The 18,344-nt window shown below is 44.3% G+C and overlaps 1 protein-coding gene across 2 annotated transcripts in view; it reads left to right on the top strand.

The window, feature by feature from the left end:
• Window positions 1-2,339: 2,339 nt before the first annotated feature.
• The window catches only part of CCDC27 (coiled-coil domain containing 27), a 290,662-nt gene continuing 274,657 nt past the window's right edge, over window positions 2,340-18,344 (top strand). Inside the window, exon 1 of one of the 2 annotated variants that reach the window (XM_086921745.1) lies at window positions 2,340-2,420. The gene's annotated coding sequence lies outside the window, so the exon portion shown is untranslated. The remainder of the gene's footprint in view (window positions 2,421-18,344) is intronic. The other variant, XM_086921743.1, reaches the window with a different exon arrangement.

Below are 18,344 nucleotides of genomic sequence, written 5' to 3'. Positions count from 1 at the left end.
CTGTCAACACTTCTAACCAGATAGTGTTGGCATTCATCTTGTGCTAGGTGGACCGAGGCACAAAAGAAGCAGAAAAACAAACGTGTAGAATGCAAAAAGGGGGTAGGGTAGAAACAACCTGACCCCCTAGGGCTGCTCAGGTGGTCCCACAAGGATACTAACATATTTAAACGTTATCCGCTAATAGAATTAGCATTTAAAAAACCTTGCGAATTCACTGAAAAACCATAGGTTTCAGGCCTTATATAGTTAGGAATTAGCATTTAAAAAACTTTGGAAATTCACTTAAAAAACCATAGGTTTCAGGCCTTATATAGTTAGGAATTAGCATATAAAAAACCTTTGAAATTCACTGAAAAAACCATAGGTTTCAGGCCTTATATAGTTAGGAATTAGCATTTAAAAAACCTTGGTAATTCACTTAAAAACCATAGGTTTCTGGCCTTATATAGTTAGGAATTAACATTAAAAAAACCTTGCAAATTCACTGAAAAAACCATAGGTTTCAGGCCATATATAGTTAGGAATTAACATTAAAAAAACCTTGCAAATTCACTGAAAAAACCATAGGTTTCAGGCCATATATAGTTAGGAATTAGCATTTAAAAAACCTTTGAAATTCACTGAAAAAACCATGGGTTTCAGGCCTTATATAGTTAGGAATTAGCTTTTAAAAAACCTTTGAAATTCACTCAAAAAACTATAAGTTTTAGGGGTGTTATAGTTAGCTGGACATTTCACTCATACAAAACCATTGAAATTGCTCCTATATAGTTAGTTATACTAACTATATTTCGCGCACCCGCATTGCACTGCTGATGATGTCACATATTAGATCATTCATGACATGGTCAGTGACATCACTGATGACATCTCAAATGACATCACTGATGACATCACTGATTACATTATCCACGTGACAATCACATACACCTTTTTATACACTAGTAAAATCTTTCATCACTCTTTGTAAAATACAGAGTAACATATTTGAATCCATTTTCACAGCAATACAAGTATCTAAAAACCCACTCAGTGATTCATAGATGTATACACAGATCTAATCACTTACCTGTAGATTCACTCATACATGCTGTCAATGAACAATAGATCACTATCAAAAATACTTATACACCTATATCGACATTAAACAACAGCACACATCCTAGTCACATATGAAGTCATCCTACTTAGGCTAATAGGAATGAATGGTGAGTCATTCCTTATTTGCGATTAGCAATTAGCGAATCGCAAATAAGGAAGATGTAGAAATCGCTATAAATTTTGCGATTTCTACATGCATCCCGTTTTGCGAGTCTTTAATAACGATTCCTTAATAATCGCTATTAAGGACTAGCAAAAGAGGAGCATGATGAATCTGGGGGATAGTTTCTTGAGTGAATTTCAAAGGTGTTTTAAAAGCTAATTCCTAACTATATAAGGCCTGAAACCTATGGTTTTTTTCAGTGAATATATACATATATATGTATATATATATATATATATATATATATATATATATATATATATATATATATATATATATATATATATATATATATATAGATATATATATATATAGATATATAGATAGATAGGTAGATAGATAGATAGATAGATAGATAGATAGATAGATAATAGATAGATAGATAGATAGATAGATAGATAGATAGATAGATAATAGATAGATAGATAGATAGATAGATAGATAGATAGATAGATAGATAGATAGATAGATAGATAGATAGATAGATAGATAGATAGATAGTCATTGAACATTTCCAGAAGTGAATCAGACTCCAGTCCGCAATGGGCACCCTGGAGCCATGGGAAGTTGGCATTCAAGACCATATCAGTGGCCGAACGTCTACTGTACAAATGCTGATAGCAAGACATATTACCATATTGGCGCCAATCCAAACGATTCTCACTTAAAAGATGGTACTATCCTATAATTTGAAAAGAAAATGTTCCATTTTAGAAAAAAATCCCTGCTCTACTTCCCTGTTCCTCATAATGAACATCTTTACTCAGCTCTGCAGAAGTTTTCTGCACTTTTCCTTAATAAATACATGTGTCCTTCAAAAAAAGAGTAAAGTTTAGAAGTTTTTCTGTTTGTGTTTTCCTCTAACCGTGCAAAGAATCAATCAACATTTTACATACTTTGATAGCAGGAGCAAAGAAGAGACATGCAAGAAGCAAAAGCGTTCAACCACGGCAGTAAGGGACGACAGTCGAATGATAGACAGCCCGAAGGAGGTTGTTCTTCGTAGAACGTCTCGGATGGAACCTGTGTGGGCTGGGCTTCCGTCTGCATTGTTCTGCGGGTTGGACCTGGCAACGCTGGTTTGTGTGCAGGGGAAGCTACGCTGCTGCGGATCAGAGCGGAGAGGGGCCGAGGAAACACACAACTGTCACAGGTAGGGTTTCCAGGGGTGATTACCTGCCACGGGTAGGCTCTGACACGGGGCCCAAGAGAGAGTTGTGACTGGAAGGGGTGCGTGTGCAGTTGCCGCAGTTCAGTGCTTAATTTGAGCCGGTGATTTTCGATGGTCAACACCGGCACTTAAGCACCTATTAAGTACACATTAATTTTTGTTAGGCACTGGGAGAATAAGTGAGGCACCCAGAATTACAGGCTATTGGACCCACCCGAAATTCGAACCTGGTTCCCCAGCGGCAAAGTCGACAACTCTGGCCATTATGCTACATCCTCTGCCGGCCTGTGGGGTGTTATGGTTATTTTTTTGGCATTGCTAACAGGAGAAGTGGACTGGTGGAAGCTGCCTCCTGAGGACTGGAGAGCACTGATACTTATTTTTTTTGCTAATTAACCACTGCGGCAGTTACATTCTAACATGAGGGAATTATCTGCCAGAGGCGAGCTCTGAAAGAAAAGTACAATTGTGTCAAGGCCCCTTTGACGTCAGTCATCGGCCTCAAGTAACACTCTTAACTCTGAGCGTGCCATGGGAGAGTTCTGTGCGGGTCCATGTCACAGGTGAGGGTCAAGGCAGCCCATCCTTCAAAGAAAAAAGCCCGGAGCCTGCAGATCACCGGGGAAATGCCCGTGGCAGTGTGGTCAATCCGACACTGCAAACAGGTGGAGGGAGCAGACAAGCTCGAGACAAGCTCTGCAGGGGCGTAATGCAGGCCAATGCAGCCCCTGCGGCTCATGTAGGCCCCTAACCCTCCATGGGCCCTCCAACAATTAAAGGGGCCCCACTCAGCCAAAGGTCAATGAATTTCTGTCAGAAATGGTAGACTCGGGGCCCCTCTTCACATTCTGCAAGGGGAGGGGGGCATCATTTTGCATTACGCCACCGGTGAGAGGTAGGGTTCCTGGACTAAAGTAGGGCACCTAGTTGGAAAGCTCTAGAAGTGCAATGGGCAACTATAATAATAATGAGATTAAATACTGTAAATAAGGCGAAGGTGCACGCAGGATGTGGAATCCAAGTCATCTGTAATGTGTTGCAACATTTATATAGCGCTTACTACCCCTATGGATGGCATTAAAGTGTTTGCCTACCTGGGTCGCATGGTACCCAATGTAGGGCGTTTGATTGGAAACGTGTCGTCTTTGTTTTGATCCTAACTGGGAAGTTGTTCCAGGCTGTTCATGATGACCTCTGAGATCTGGCTATAGGGTGGATGAGGAGGTGTGGAGATAAGTTCCCAGTTTCAGGAAGCTGGCAGGCTTCAGCAGCTCTGCAAGTCCACTTATGACAGTCCCACGTAACTGGTTGCTGCACTGGGTTGCCCATTTTGAGTTTGTTTATGAACCTGAGCTGGACCGGTTGGAGTCTCTTCACCCTGCTCTCCCTCCCTCCCCTTAACAACTGGTCATCTTGTACATTGAGACTTTAAATATTGCATATCGCAAAACATGGTCGGATAGTGGATGTATTCAAAACATGAAGCGAATATGCTATATGTGCCATTTGTGGTATATGTTTGTATTTGTAAATAGAACATTAGCAAATAAATGTTTAAGAGCCTATTATTGATAATGAGATACAGGGATTTGATGATTTTCATGAAGATTATAGTGTGCCAGGATCTCTTGCGAATTTGTGTGTCAGAAAATAAAATAATATCAGAATTGCAGACACTTTTGCAATGGATACTGGCATCATGTACCGATGTGCTGCTGACACATGCCACATGCTTGTACTGCATGTCCTCATACTGTCACTTAAAACAGGGGGCTGTGCAGTTTGTTAATAGTGCTTCCTATTCAGCCAGAGCAGCTAATGTGCCACAGCTGTTGCTCATATCCAAGGGTTGGGGTGTTCCGCATGCCAAGGCTAAGCTTTTTCTTTGCCACATTTTCAGGCTGGTGTTGCTTTTGGACAGGGGACAGAATGCTCCTTTGCTAGACCTGTAATACTCATGTGCCAGACATATATCACTGCCTATGGGCAGGGATGGGGCTTTTTTTTGCGAGGGACAAGATGCTCCTATGCAGTGCTGGAATACTCATGTGCCAGGCTTGTACGTCTTATATGCAAGGGTGGAACTTGGGCGCAACTAGATCGAACATCGAGTGAGGGCTCACAGGTCAGCCAAAGGAGGAGGTTTAAACACTTCAAAATGGTGCAGAGCTATCCTTAGAGCCAATACAAGAAAATGGAGTAAAAAAGTGTGCTTTTTAAACATAGGTCAAAAGCAATATGATTACAACAAACATGTTTCAATAGATTTAACAATGTTTATCAGGTACTATTAGATCTTTAAAAAGGAGAATTAGTGACTTGACAGGTAAAAAGGAACTTCTTATTTCAATACAGTCAGTCAGTCAATTTACTTTATTCGTAGCTGACAATATAAGATCATAAAAGTACAGTAAAAAACATCTATAAATTATACACATATACATAAAAAGATAAAAAAGATAAAAACATTATAACAAACACCATTCGGAAACAGTTAGTAAAAGCCAACTGATGGGTATACATTCTCGTGCATAGTGCAATTTACTAATTCTTCGTGATTGGATTAAAAAGGACGCCACAGAAAAACAGACCATAGGATTAGGCAAAGATTGTAGAAAATACATTGCAACACGACATTGTTTAAAGTCATATTTATGCATCAATGGCAAAATAAATCTATTACGTGGTTCTGCATAAAATTTGAAGAAAAAAAAACATATTGATTTGTTTGTGCAGAAACACCATCGCAAGGACAGAATGGCAATTCATTTATGGAGTAAATTCCAGCTGGATGGGCCAACATGCAATGAATAAAAATCAAAAGTAAATCTAATTAGAAAAAATCTGTGACGGAAATTTGTCATAGTAAAAATATAAGATGTTGGCCCTTCCTGTACCATTAGGCTTTCTAAATATGCTTTGACCGATACTTTTGTAGTTTGCTTTCAGTCTTGCTTCATCCCTTAGTTTGAGGAAACAGGATTTATCTCTCTTTTTGGAAAATTCACACAGTCGCTAGGAATAGAGAACAGACGTTCTAATCGTAAACATGAAAAAGTAGATCTAATATAGGAAATCCATGGAATCTTGTGGACATTTTCCAGGGATAGGCAGTCTTCAATTAACTTTTGTGTGATATGGGTAGATTCCCTTCTCCATATGGAATTATCGGAGCCAAAGCAATTGTGTCGGTCACATAAGGGACATCCAATTCTGCATGAGTAATGAGACTGGAGCAACTTGCGGGTTGGCCCACTATTTTTTTCCAACATGTGTCCTCTATAACTTGTAGGGCGGAGGGGTCAATGTAGCCCCAAATGCCTGCCCCATAGGTTGCTACCAAGACTGAGTTTGCTGTATAAACTTTTTTTGCCATGTCAATGGATTTTGCTCCCCATTTTTTAATAAATGAGTGTAGGGCAATAATGCTTCTCTCAAGTGATAAGCCTCTAGTAGCAAGCATATTTGACCATGATAATTGCCTATCAAACGTTACACCAAGTTAGGAAAAATTAACAGTATGGGCTATTTTCTGTCCTGATATATGGAAATTTGGGACCTTCCTATTTTTATGGCCAGTAATTAAAATAAAGGACTTGGCCTCATTGGTTTTTAGTATTAAATCTGTTTTAATTGAGGAACAACAGCAGTGATACAACCGATAAGTGCCTACAACCCTGTGGGCCGGCGTGGTGCGCAATAGATATAACAGAATTGTGCCACTAGGCCAGCAACTATGCAGGTATAGCATATTTAACACAGCATGCCGCCTACAACCCAGTCGGCCGGCTGCGTCTGAAAAAGGAGAAGGCAGGGATGGAAACTATGATTCGAGTCAAAGGTAAGTATGCACATAAGCTGGATAGAGAGAGTCTAGTCCCTGGGGGAGAGGCCCACTATGGTCCGTAGGCTCTAAGATATGCTCCATATTAAAACGGTAAAAAGAAGAATGATGAAATCCATGGAAACCCCACAAAAAAACCCATCCCCCTTCCACCCCTTCCCCTCGGAGAGAATTGATATAAGGAGATGCACGTGCGACAGCCTCTGAGTTATAGTGCTGAAGAAGAATGGGCCCGCTGAGCTAGAAGGGACATCCACGGGCAGGACCATGTCTTATGTGGTGAGGGGCAGCAGTGTCGGGCACCAACCTCAAAAGGCGGTGATACTGTGGGCATGTCAACTCACGAAATTCTACAGAGAGGATAGATAGGAAAGGCGCCCAAAGTTTAGGATAGTCCTTGTCCTACCCACCACTACCATGGAGAGCCTTTCCATCGCTAACAAATTCCACAGTTGATGGAGCTAATGTGTGTGGTCAGGGACTTTATCGGTTTTCCACCGTGCTAAGAGCACTCTGCGCAGCATTCAATGCTAATGCCATCTGTCATCCCCTAAGCAAGCGCAAGGGGAAAGTAAGCGCATTGGGAAGGCCTAGGAGAGTATACGCGGGAAGGCGGGGGATGGAAGGATTGAAAGCTGAGTCAATGTCATCCAAGATGCGTTCCCAGTATCGGGTAAGCTTGTGGCAATGCCAAAGTAGGTGCACCAGTGACCCAGGACTCCAACACCCACGCCAGCAGAGACCCATGCATTGAGACTGCCACTTAGCAAGCCGTCCAGGGGTATAGTACCAGTAAGTAGCAATCTTATAAGCTGTCTCAGTGTGACTAGAGGAGTATGTTGTGTGGTGCGCACGGTAGAAAACGTCCTCCCATTCTTTGTCCGACAATGCGCGCCCCAGCTCCACCTCCCAATGCTTCTGGCCAACCGTGAGCACCCTCGGGGTTGCAGCATTAAGGAAGGTGTAGAGATAAGACTCTTATCGTCTTTCTTAGTTAGTAACCACTGCTCAAATGGTGTCATGGGCCAATGCGCTAGGGGGCGCGTCTCAGTGGCCGTGACACAATGGATCGTCTGGGAGTGTAAGTAAATGTCCGAGGCAGGAAGATTGTAATCCTTCTGCAGTTCCTTGAAGGGAAGAAAGCCCTTAATGTCGTATAAGTGGCCTATGCGCTTACAGCCTTCCGCCACCCAATGTGTCACCGCTTTACTGCTAATCCCTGGTGGAAAAGCACGGTTCGAAAATAGTGGAGTTAGGGGAGAGGGGAAAGTGGTCAAGTCTGATCCCCTTGTGACCCTCTCCTACGCTAGCATTGTGGATCGTGTGACCGGAGAGGAGTAAAGCCCCCAGGCGCGAGCTGACCTCGGCAGCCAGGCATCACGCCAGATATGGTGACCAGTCACGGTTTGGTCCATAAAGACCCAGTACTTCTCCGTCAAGGTACGGTTCCATTCAACGATATAGCGGATGAGGGATGCAAGGTAGTATCGGGTAATATTAGGGAGAGCTAAGCCTCCATGCTTCTTTGCCCTGTAAAGTTGGGAGCGTGACAGACGCTGAGAAATCGAGCCCCAAACAAAGCTCTAAATCACCTTCTGTATTTGGCCAAGGACAGTCAGCGGGAGTACCAACTGCAGAGGCTGGAACAGGAAAAGAGCGCAAGCTAGAACATTCATTTTGATCGCGGCTAACCTGCCGAACCACGTCAGGGGCAAGCAACGCCACCGTTGAAGGTCCGCGTGGATGCGGGAGAGCAGGTTAGAGTAATTCACTTCTGTCATTTTCAACAGACTCTTGTAGAGAGTCAGACCTAGGTAGGGAAGCCCTTCAGCCACCCACTCAAAAGGAAAACAAGCCCGGAAGGCCTCCGCCGTGTGATGGCTGGCAGTGACGTTTAGGACCTGGGACTTTTGCGTGTTCATTTTAAAGCCTGAGAAACGACTGAACGTCTGCAGATCGCGCATGATTGCTGGTATGGTGGTTAGGGGATGAGCAATCGAAAAAATAATGTCATCTGCGTACTGGCTAATGAGATGGTGATCCCGACCGTACCCCGCCCCACCTCAAAGTACTCTGAGAGCGTACCAGACTCGCACCTCAGCTTGCGGGCCATTGTATATACTCATTATCCAACTTCAGAATCTAGGCCCCAGTCCTAAACGTTCCAGAGCGGCAAAGAGATACGGCCAATGCACGCAATCGAAGGCCTTTTCCGCGTCGATCGCCAGCAAAAGGGCCTCCTCTTTAGAACGTTGGACCTTATCGATCAGGTGACAAAGGCGCTTAGTATTGTGTCCGCATTGCCGCCCTGGAATAAAGTCGGACTGGTACGGATCGACCAAGCCAGGCATATGGGGGTTTAGTCGGTGTGCTAAGATACTAGAGAACAGCTTGCCATCGACATTCAATAACGAAATCGGCCGGTAAGAGCTGAATGATTCCGGGTCTTTGCCCAGCTTGTGAATGACGGTAATAGTTGCTTGTGGCATGGAGGGGGCAAGGGATCCCGTGTCTGAAAAATTATTAAAAAGTCGGGTTAGCAGGGGGGCGAGTTCGGCACAAAAAGTTTTGTAAAAAGGGGCGCCAAAGCCATCTGGCAGCCCTGTCGCCTTTTGCAACTTTAATCTAGACGCGTACCTGCGCGTCTAGAGCTGAAGCTTCAGCCTCGGGCAGGGGCGTCACTGCTGCATCGTGCAAATACTCAGAAGGATCAGGGCTCAGGGGGGAATCCGCGGCATACAGTGGTCGATAAAAAGAATGGAAGGACGACACTATTGGGGCGTCGTCCACAGCGAGACATCCAACCTCATCCTGAACCGATTTCACCGCATGCGCTTCCTGCTGGCTCCGCAGACAGTGTGCCAACATGCGGCCCCGTTTGTTGGAACCCACAACATTTTTGTGTTTGAGGTAAATCACAGCGTGCTCAGCTCGGTCAAGGTCCACCCGATGCTGCTGAAGGCGCGCTTTCTCCAACTGCCGCCAGACGCGATACGCACCAGTCTGCTTATGTGTGACCTCCAGTTCCTGGACAGCTGCCTCGAGTTCCGCACGCTTCGTTCGACGAGTTTTACTTTCAAAAGCAGCCTTAGCGATGAAAGTGCTGCGCCCTACCAATTTCAATGCTCCCCATACTGAGGAAAGTGGGGCATCTACACCCTCATTATTCGCAATGTAGTCTGTGATACACCGCTTAATATCCGCAACCACACTCGGGGAACGGAGCAGGGAATCACACAGGCGCCAGCGCAGGGCAGGGGAGGATGCCGCAGGGGGGAAGCGTAATGCTAAGGTAATGTGCGCGTGATCAGAGAGGAACCTAGCTTCAATCGTGGAGTCTGTGACCATGGCGCATGCAGCTGGGGTGACAAGGAAGTGGTCAAGGCGAGCATATGTCTTGTGGGAGGCTGAGAAGTAGGAGTAGTCGGTCTCAGGGTGCAAGCAGTGCCAGGTGTTCTTCATCCCAACCTCCCAGAGCCATTCCCCGCCCGCTGCAGTTAGGACGCCAGCATTACTTAAGCGCTAGCCAGATCGGTCGTGGTCCCCATTCATCACAAGGTTGAGGTCACCCCCAATGATAACTGCAGGATCCGGGGAGTGCAGTACTGCCGTGCAAGCTTCTAACAAAAACTTCTCAGGATGGTCATTAGGGGAGTAGAGGAAGCCACCGTACAAGATGCGGACCCCACCCACAGTTGCAGCGCAAGCAGTCGCCCCTTGATTTCAGAAACCGTCCCCACCACAGTACCCCTAAAGTGTTTGGCCACAAGGATGGCTACTCCTCCCTTCTTACTAAAGGTAGAGGACCAAAATTAGTGCGGGAAGTGCCTGTGCCGCATACGGTGTGTATCTGTTAGCAAGAGGTGAGTCTCTTGAATAAGGGATACATCGCCCCCTGAGTGCTCCAATAAGGACAGAACTGCCCTCCGCTTGACTGGGTTAGTTAGGCCCCGGGCATTAAGACTGACAATTTTAAGATCCAGAGGGAGAGGTGGAACACCGGGAGGCAAAGCAAAGGCACACGCCGGTAGCAACTAGAGGAAGGGACATGGGGGCCGAAGCGTGCAGACAGCGGGTGCAGCAGCAGTGGAAGAACTCACCGAGGAGAAAACCCACCCATACCCAACAAGAATGAAAAATAACAGACACAGAACATGACGAAAGTCCATCAGCATGTAACAGTAAGAACATGGCCAGGGCCAAAACCGCAAACAGTAGGCAAAAATGTGTCCGTAAGGCATAGCCTAAGGAGAACATGGTCCGGAGGAGTAGTACACAGTGTAGGATATCTGGAGAACCAAGAGCCGAGGAGAGGCAACTCACTGAACAGGAGAGGTGATTGCTCCCAATGCCCCTCCGGCACCCTTCCACCTATTTCATCAACGTCTCGCCGGACTTCCTTGAGATCTGCTGTGAGCTGACCTTTAAGGTCGGGATATCCTCCTTTATGGCGGTGAACAGCTCCATCCTAAAGGCTTTTGTGGCCGGTTCATTCACACCTTCCAATGGGTCGGGTGGCTCCGGACTTGGGAGCCGGACTGGATTGCATCAGAGTTGCCTGTTTGTTTCAGCAGGAGGTCCTTGAGAGTCTTTTCTCGTTTCACTCGGGCCACCACAATGTTCTGTCAGTGTGGTTAATGTAGAAGCCAGAAGAGAGGGCCAGGGGTGGCAAATTCCGGAGGCACCAAGTGGCCTGAATTGCACTGAAGTGACAGCCCTCTCGCCCAGGCCCAGAGCCTGATAGTCACCCTCAATGAAGCTAGAAGACACAGGGGTGCAGTGCGAAGGATAGTGACTCCACAACACTATAGTAGTGTTCGACCTAGTCCCCAGTGAATGCCGTCAAGCTAGGCTGCAGTCCAGTCAGGGCACAAGCAGACCACTGAAGACAATGCGAGGTGCACCCCCGTGGTGGGCCAAGTTTTCTGCGCTATTGATGGAGGCACAAGGTGGTGGCAGGAGCCTGAAAGAAAGTGGCAAACTACTAGGCCTCTGAAGTCTCCCCCCAAAGGACAGTCAGGCGCCCAGTAGCCGAACACAAGGCCTTAGACCGCAGCGTCCGTCAGGGCAGTAGGATGCACATCGTGGCTCCAGCAGGCCCCCCTGTGCTGAGGTAATGGCGGCCGGAGGTGAAAGGCTTGCTCCTAAATGTCTGATGCATAGCAGGCTTGTCCCCGAGGGGCGACCACAGGGCGAAGGAGGAGAGAGGCAAGAGGAGTAGGCTCGTGCTCTGTGAAGTCCGCATGTGCTGGGCCCCAAAACTGCTCTGTGAAGTCCGTATGTGCTGGGCCCCAAAGCGCTGGCGCGCGCCGATGGCAAGGAGGAACTGCCTCAGTAGATCAGTGAGTAGTGAAATGTCCGGCGCTCATCTACCTCCATTCTTGGGCAAGGGCGCATTTCCTCCCGCCCCAATCGGGATGGTCAATCCCGCGTGTCCCAAAGCTCAGGGAGTGGGACCCCAGGTCGCTGAGTCAGGCTGCTGGCAAAGAGGGGGTGCCGGACGGGCTGTCCCTCAAGATGGCGGGTGCATCACATACCTCGATGCAGCCCACTACCGCGTTCCCGCGGCCCACCCGCTGTCAGGCTCACAGCACTTCACAGGCTGTTCTGGGGGCTGGCTGTCAAGTCGGAGGCAGCTCCAGGGTGGGAAGATGCAGTACCGCCGCAGCACCTGTGTCGGCTGCAGTACCTGTGTCGGCCCTTCCAGAAGTGCAGCGGCGGCCACCTCGTCCCTCCGGTCAGCCTCAGGCCCGCCTCCGGGAAACACTCCGACCGGAGTATCTGTACGTTCAAAATTCAGTTCCTCGGCGTCCGCGGGGGTTGCACAAGCTACCCACTGCTCGTGCCTGCCAGAGGGAGACCAGGGGATGGGGCAAAACAATGCTGATAAGCGGCGGAGCCGGAGGGACAGAATAATACGTCCTACTGCTCCTCCATCTTGGCCACGCCCCCTCATTGGTTTTTAGCCCCAGTTTTGACATATAGGATACATAAGTATCTAGTAACTTTTGAAGGGCAAGGCCTGTGCGGGCAATTAGCACTGCGTCGTCAGCATACAGGAGAATTGGAGTGCAAACATTATTAATTTTGGGGACGTCTGGTATTGAGTCCAGCAGGGGAGCTTCCACCCCATTGGTGTGAATAGAAAAAAGAAAGGGGGCAAGCACACAACCCTGCCGGACACCCCTGTTAATAGGAAACGACCTGGTGCACTCCCCCTCTCTCCCGTATCTGACGCAGGCCGTGGCTGATGGGTAGAGCTGTCTAATAAAAGATATAATAGCCTCATCTATGCCCATTTATTCCATTATCCTCAATAGATGTTGATGTGCCACGCAGTCAAACGCTGCCCACAAGTCCATAAACGCCAAGTACAATCTTTCAGATTTTACTTGAGAGTACTTGGCGATTAATAGGCTTAGATTAAGGCACTGGTCCTGAGAGCCCATACCTTTTTTAAAGCCACATTAGACTGGGATCTGGAAAACCTAATTGCTGGCTGCCCACTCCTCTAGTCTGTTTAATAAAACCCTTCCCATTAATTTAGCTGCGCTATCTAGCAGCGAGGTTGGCCTGTAATTTTTGGCCTCGGGTTGCTCCCCTTTCTTATAAATTGAAACTAAAATAGATTTCTTCCATGAGTCTGGAGGACCCACCTTAGCTATAACATTAAAGCCGTTTGTCAGCACTAGACCCCATAAGTCTGGCTGATCAAGGAAGAAATCTATAGGGGTACAGTCTGGTCCAGGCGCTTTGTTTCCAGAGCACTGCATAAGGGCTACTTTTATCTCGTGATGATCAAAGATCAGGAGGGGTTTTCTAGGTTTCCTAGATAAAAACTGTGGTTTCCCCCCTCCAAATTAGGATGAAATATGCTAGAAAAATATGAGACCCACGACTCCTCGTCTACATGGTAATCCAGTGTTAGAGCTGATACTGGTTTAAGGAATGGAGCATTAATAATACTCCAAAAATCCCTAGGATTTTTGGAAATGGCAGCTAGATGAAGTTGTTCCCATGCTTCTTTCTACAGGGATTTTAGTCTAATCTTCCTAGCCTCGTTATATTAGGAACGGCACATTTTGACTAGGGTCCTATCTCTGGGATTTCACCCGAGGACCTGATGTAGAGCTTTTAGGGACTTAGTACAGGATTGATTGAACCATCTCGGCCCTGTATTTTTAGGGGTAGACTTTTTCCTAAATAATTGGAACTTAGTCTCCGAAAGTATAAAATCAAAAGCCATGATTACTTGGGTTTGGCTAGATGCTGTTTCTGAACACGTTATAATATAATTTTGATTTTTTACAATTATGTTTGAGACAAAAGTCGATTTATCTATCATTGCCCATTTTAGGGTAATAACGTTTGTTTTTTCATTAGCTTGACATGTCTTGGTTGCCCCACATGTATTCCTGCCCAATTCAATTTGGCAGTAATTGCAGCATGGTCAAAAAAATGTAGGTACTTAGTCTCACAACTTAGAGTTAGTTTTTTTAGGGGTTCCGCTATGATTATATAATCAATCGTGGTACCCTGAGATGGAGTGCCAAATGTTTCTTGCAGCGTACCAGATCGAGTATCAGTCGGATTACAAATTTCTAAATTATTAATCGCTAATAATCTTTTCAGCACTTCCCTATAATAATTCTGATTAAAATGATGCAGGGTGTCACCCTCATCATTATTTAAACCACATACTGTTGAGTTTGATAGGTGACAGGGATGTGCATTAAATTCCCCCAACCAAACAAATTTGGGGTTATGTTTTGAAGTACTAAGACATTTATCAATATCTTCCTCCAGCTGGGCTATTACTTTTTTCATATCTCCTGTAAAGTCGTTATTATAAAAGTTAACTAATAGAATAGTTTCCTCGTCTGGTGCTTTTAAAAGCAATAAATGATAAAAAGAAGAAACATTAATATATGAAACAACTTCCAGGCGTATCGTGTTTTTGATTAGAGTTAAAATCCCTCCCCTGGCTCTTCCTGGTCTTGATGTAAGAGCGGCAGTAGGAAATGAACGATAACCATCTAAATTGATCGGCCCGGTTTCCCAAGTTTCTGCAAACAAATCATGTCAGATGTAACGACAATATTTACTCAATCAGGATTTTAAAATGTACTACCCAAGCCTGCAATATTCCATGACATAAGTGTAATGGGATGTGTATGGTCATGTATTGTGCTTACAGACATATTAGCTTCAGTATCACGTATAGGTGTGTTTGGAACAGGAGTGGGTAATCTCCTGTTCAAACTATGTCAATCACAACCCTCCAAATCCGATAACACATTTAATCGGTTGTGTGTAGGTAAGGGAGCCCGAAAAGAGTCCCGAGCAGTGTTGTGGGTGACTAAATATAGAGAAGGAGGGGCAGGCTGGGGCAGATGGTTGTTGGTCTCTCAATATGAGGGTATTAGGTCTGTAGAAATACCCCAACGGTAGAGCGAATATCTGTGTTAGTGGAGTAGGAACTGTTGGAAGCCGTTGTAATAATGTTCACACCACTTGGGGGAATTAAAGTTAACCACCACACAATCGCCCTTAATACATTTTTCTGACTCCCCTATCCAACCTACTCATTTAGCCATTAAAATATGTGACAGTATCGCCCCTTCACCCCCAAAATGTTTGTCGAGCCAGTGGCTTGCTTTAGACATCAATTGTTCTGTTGTATCTTTTTGGGAACAGGAAAAACTAGGAACTTTGGACAATATTACAACACAAGGACAAGCTGCCGGGGGGAAGTGCTAGATTTGTATAGTTGGCTTTTGTGTTCCTTTTTTCAGATTCAAATTCCTCCCAGATATTAATCTATTTAAGGAGACAAAAGTGTGTCCTTTGAAGTTCCTTGAGATGTTGGATCTCTACTACTGTCGCTGGTTGAGTTTTGAGCCAAGGGATTGGGGATATTTCAATACAAAGCCCTTTAGAACCAGTTTTCGCAAAGGTGTTTCTAGAGAGGACGCTTTTGCCAATTCTCTGAAAATTCATTGTGTGAAATAACAATGAGTTCTTAAAATATTTTTAAATCCATTTGCAGAACTACGCTACTTTCTTACTGTTGACCAAACTGGACATTTTCAGTCTACTCATCAGGACGTTGCAACATAAACTTCTTTGAAGCTACACACATGTGCGGTTCTCAGAATATTGATCCTCGTGGGTTAAAGCACCTAATTTTGGGATTAGTGATAGTCAAGTCTTAAGGTTTTATTCCTAATGCATTTTCCATTCCTTCTCAGATTAAATAAGTGAGTGCCAATCAAGTTGGCAATATTCCAGCCAGTTCATTAATCTGCCAGGAATCTGCGATGTTCTAAATCAAAATAAATCTTTGCTGTAAGCACCCCACATAGAGCACTCATCACTTGGAATGACAGAGCTGCTTCTAATGAAGAAGCCTCTAGGCCTAGATAACTTAACAAAGAATTGTGTTCTAACATGCAAAGGATACGAGTATTCCTTCAATCTCCAGAACACAAAGAATGTGTAGCTGAATGGTAATGTGTTGCAAATAAAGAGTGCTTATTTGTGAGGAGAGGCCATCGAGAGAGACTTTTGTTGTAGAGAAGTATGGATTCATTAAACCCTGTCCAAGTTGAACCTTGCATTTAAAGAAGATTTTTTTTTTAAGTTTGTTTGAGAGTTGGCAGCGGTGCTTGGAAGCTCTGCCTACTCCCCAACAAACTTTCCTTCACATTTGTAAATTTGTTATCACCCCAACATAACAAATTGCTATTTAGAAGGAGCGCCCTAAACACATCACTACCGAATGAATAATGATGCCTTCCTTAAACCATTTTACGATTTGCTAACCCGTTATTGAATCATAAAAAGGGTTTAGTACAGTAAAAAAATAATTTTAATGGTTGCAAAACCTGTGGTTTTTCAAATTGCAGGCTTTATGACTGCAAAATGGCTTTGTACATAATTTCCAAAATGTGTTTGCACATTCTGTTGCAGTCTATCTTATGCTGTGTGTAAATGCAATTTAAAAAAATGCTGTGCATATTTACTTTTTCAAAGGCTGGGCCCTCATAGCACTATAAATCCACTATTCCCTGGAGCACCAAGCAGGATTCCGTTGTCTGACTGTCTGGTTAAGAAATATAGGATGTCCCACGTTTTACAGATCCACAGGACCTATTTTCCAATAGGACAATTCTGCATATGTATGAATCTAGGGCAATCTAGTCCGGATTTGGCAGCGATATGCAGCTAGTGTTTGATATACTCCTTGTACATAGACAGTCAAAAAATCAACGTTCAAGAAATATATAGTGCTTCTTATATTGGGTGACCCTAATATGAACTAATACGAATGCAAATTAAATTCTGGTAGAAAAAAGTACAAGTTTATTCTTTTAGTACAAATAAAAACGTGTCGTGATATTAAAAACAGCAGTAAAAACAAGCATGAAAATCAATAAACATAATAATGTACATGTGAATTCAACGGATATTTAAAAAAACAGATACATAACATCAAGAATCGAAGATTTAAGTCGACGCAGCGTTTCGGTATTCCTTATAAGACACCTTCTTCAGGACCGATTCTTAGAACACAGATATTGCTATTTTTATCCACTTCTATCAGTGTTAATGGAATTTTTTGCCCCAGTCTTGTACGATCTGTTGGCATCGATTCAATTCGTTCTGAGGCAGGGTATCTTATTTCATTTGATGACAGGCCTTCCACACTGTGCGAGGGAGCCACCGTTATGTAATTTGATGTAGAGTTTCCAATTGCTATGGCTGCAAACCGCTGCAGTAGGTTGCACCTTTTTTAGGATATGCCCAGGAAGTTTTTAGGGGTTGTCCTCCCGTTCCGGTTCTTTTATCCCACCGTGCTCGTTATCAATTGATACGGCCTCCCTGCTCCTCGTCACAGCGTCGCCGGTTCTCCTCCTTGTTTCTGAAAGCGTCTGGTTACCCACTCAGTCATCTACAGTGATCACATTAACCAATTTAGCTTTCATTATGTAAAAGAATGCATTTGGCACTAGTTTCTTTAATTTGCATTTATTTTTCATTTAAGGTGTCTGTGCATTATATTTATTTACATGAAGGTGAAAGACCAACAAAATAGTTGCAGAATGTTTTGTTCCCTTATAGCCATTTCTCTCGCCTGGTCTCCTTTGCACTCAGGAATCTTAGGGATGGGCGGAATTTGCGTAGTCGCACTACGCAAAGCTCAGCGAAACAATAAAAAATCTCTGCGAGCACGCAAAGTTCCGCGAACACGCGGAATTGCTTGTTCCACCCATTCCCGATGCTTTTTTCCTGTTCGCAAACGCTGTTTGCATGCTCGGGGAGAAATATCTAGCGAACATGCATTTTGAAAGCGCGAACAAGCAAAAAATTCCGCTAAGCCGCGGATAGCGGAATTTTTGGCAATTCCGTGTTCTCCACGGAACACGAAATTACCCAAATTCCGTGAGCGGAACAGAATTTACCGCCCAGGCCTACTCAGGATTACAGTTCCCATACTTGTTTTATGCTCTGATGACCAGAAATTACGAGTAATCTATATACCTGTCATTTCAGGTCTTCGGATGGTTTCTGATAAGTTATTAATTGGAATTGAACATTTGTTGTTAGACCAATGGAATAAAATAATTGATATTGTAGGAAAAAACACTTTTATATTCTACTAGTTAAACTCTTAGAAAACATCTTCTTTACACATGTGTTATTGCATGAACATCACTGGGAGGTAGCCAGTCTTTAAGTAGGAACACCAGGCTATTCCCTTAATAGGCCCTAAAGAAGTGAGTATATTGTAAAATACGTGTTGGCTGTTAACATATTAATTACTTGTAATTTCTGGTCATCAGATGATTTCAGATAAGTTATGAATTGGAATTGACCAATTGCAGTTGGACCAATGAAAAAAAGAATGTATAAGAAGAAAATACATTTCTATTTTACTTGTTAACCTCACAGAAAACTGCTTCTTTACACATGTGTTAATTGAATGAACTTCCCTGGGAGGGAGCCAGTGTTCCAGCAGGGGTGCCGGGAAATTTCTTTATTACTTATTGAAAATTGTA

This window comes from Lissotriton vulgaris, chromosome 5, assembly GCF_964263255.1.
Source record: "Lissotriton vulgaris chromosome 5, aLisVul1.2, whole genome shotgun sequence".
In the NCBI taxonomy this organism is placed as follows: domain Eukaryota; kingdom Metazoa; phylum Chordata; class Amphibia; order Caudata; family Salamandridae; genus Lissotriton; species Lissotriton vulgaris.
This window is presented reverse-complemented; position numbering and strand designations above follow the sequence as displayed.